This window comes from Macrobrachium rosenbergii, chromosome 19 (genome assembly GCF_040412425.1).
Source record: "Macrobrachium rosenbergii isolate ZJJX-2024 chromosome 19, ASM4041242v1, whole genome shotgun sequence".
Taxonomy (NCBI): domain Eukaryota; kingdom Metazoa; phylum Arthropoda; class Malacostraca; order Decapoda; family Palaemonidae; genus Macrobrachium; species Macrobrachium rosenbergii.
The window spans coordinates 2,594,148-2,596,548 of NC_089759.1; the positions used below are offsets into that span (position 1 = coordinate 2,594,148).

General features: G+C 36.2%; 1 long non-coding RNA gene across 1 annotated transcript; it reads left to right on the forward strand.

The window, feature by feature from the left end:
- The first annotated feature begins 279 nt into the window (after window positions 1–279).
- On the forward strand, window positions 280–1,920 carry LOC136848415 (uncharacterized). Its single transcript, XR_010856009.1, has 3 exons — window positions 280–435; window positions 1,018–1,106; window positions 1,675–1,920. It is a non-coding gene; the product is annotated as an uncharacterized lncRNA (long non-coding RNA).
- Window positions 1,921–2,401: the final 481 nt, after the last annotated feature.

Consider the following 2,401-nt stretch of genomic DNA (forward strand, 5'->3'; position numbering starts at 1 on the left):
TCAGGGAGATATATATTGCATCTCTTTACCTAACCGAAATCCTTTGCTCCTTAATGTCTTCCAAATCGTCATTATTCTTAATGTCACTCTGACTACCTTTCATTATCATTACGATGAACAAAATGCCTATTGAAAACTACGGAAGACCTCAAGAAACAAATGTCTGCTGCGTCTGTATCGACCGCTCGTTGTCAAGTCAGCTTGAGGGTCCGTGAGAGAGTAAAGAACGCTTCCAGTTACCGTTATCCTTGGCTCTCAGGCAAAAAAAAAAAAAAAAAAAAAAAAAAACACTGTCGTTGGAATAACAGGGAAAGAAAGATTTAGTTTTTAGTTTTTGTGTGACAAGCAAAGTGGGAACATTGAAGTCCTACTTACTGTAACCGGTTAAGAGCAATATTGGTAATTTATAATTGCTCTCTGGGTCTTTATATTAAGGCGAGTTTTAGTCTTGTGTATAATGCAATCGGTTACTTGAAATATTAAGTTGTACGTGCAACTAATAGCTAATATGGTGAATGCGCGTTAGTGATTTGTAGGAGGAGCTAATAGCCAGCATGGTGAATGCACGATATCGGATTACAAGAATAATTAATAGCTAATATGGTGAATGCATATTAAATGACACAAGTAACTGGCAGTATGGTGAATGCATATTAAATGACACAAGTAACTGGCAGTATGGTGAATGCATATTAAATGACACAAGTAACTGGCAGTATGGTGAATGCATATTAAATGACACAAGTAACTGGCAGTATGGTGAATGCATATTAAATGACACAAGTAACTGGCAGTATGGTGAATGCATATTAAATGACACAAGTAACTGGCAGTATGGTGAATGCACAATATCAAATTATGCCAGTAACTGAGTAACTGAGTAACTGAGTAACTGAGTAACTGAGTAACTGAGTAACTGAGTAACTGAGTAACTGAGTAACTGAGTAACTGAGTAACTGAGTAACTGAGTGCTAATGTAGTTTATACGCTTAAACTAATAATTCCTTTGTGTTTCAGGTTCCTGGACTACAGTAGTTGGACTCTTAACTGAATTTTAGCCATCTCAGGACTGCAATGGTAAATTATTTTGCTCTCAAAATCTAGAGGTAAGAAGCCTTCTTCTTTTAGCGTACTTGAAACCAAACTTAACATAGCAAGCTTGTCCTCCCCCTTCAGGGGCGGTGCCCTTGATGTGGGGAGGATCTCCTGTTGACGTACAATAGACTCTGGTCTATTGTACGTCACGAAGGGGGCTTGCTATCCTTAGACTCTAATTTTAACTCGAAATCTGGTTAGTGAAAAATTTTTAAGTGTATTGAAGGCACTTAGTTTAGTCTTGTGGCGTAACTTGTCAGTGGCGTAACTTGTCAGTGGCGTAACTTGTCAGTGGCGTAACTTGTCAGTGGCGTAACTTGTCAGTGGCGTAACTTGTCAGTGGCGTAACTTGTCAGTGGCGTAACTTGTCAGTGACTTATATTTGACATTTTTTTTTCACGATAGTAATTAATCTCTTAAAACTTGAAGATTTGACTTTTCCAGTGCTTACTCTGGCGTATATTAAAAAAGCCTTGTAAAGTTTATTTTGACTATTACGCAAATTTTCAAACCTATATTTAAGAGGGGCAAGTTAAAACTCATTATCAGGAAATTTTTCTGATATAATTTTTTTCGCAGGGTTTGCTTTTCCCAATATCAAAAGCTATGATGGAACACTAAGAGAAATATGAAGTTGTCCTGGACTGAGGTGAAGTAGAATCTGGCTTACCAACTTAACCCCCGTACTGAAAACTAGTACTGGCTTACGATGAGATATTCACTACGGTATGAGTAATCTGAGTTATGAGTTTGTAAAATTAAAAGAATCTAGAGCTTAACTGTAGTGATGTGAGGGAACCAATAAAAATAAATGTATGAATATTAGTGAGCGTCACCTCTTAACCTGGTATATTGTATACAAAAACATGTGTATATGAAAAAATGGTAAAATATATTAAATGTGCAATTGAATGCACATATAAGCTGTATGTAAGTGGTAAAGAGTTCTTATATGTAACTGAACGCACAAAGTTGTTGTTCATGTACAGAGGACAGTGATAATTTATCGTAATTGATTCCTTTTTCAAGGAATGGTATCTCGTCACCAAACAGATTTGGTACTTAAAAGATATTTCCTTTAACCAAGTACTAAGTATCAATAAATAATTTTTTTCTTATTCTCAAATTCAGAAATAAGTATAGAAGCTTGAAATTAAGTTAGGTCTGGCAGTCTTCAAAAATTTCAGTTGCTCAGACCATAACAGTGTTCTTAACAGGTGCTGTCAAAACTCCTCTTATTACGTGCCAAGAGGCAGTCTCTTGTCAGCTAGACAATATTTTGTTCTCAGTTTCTGAAAGTTGCAAG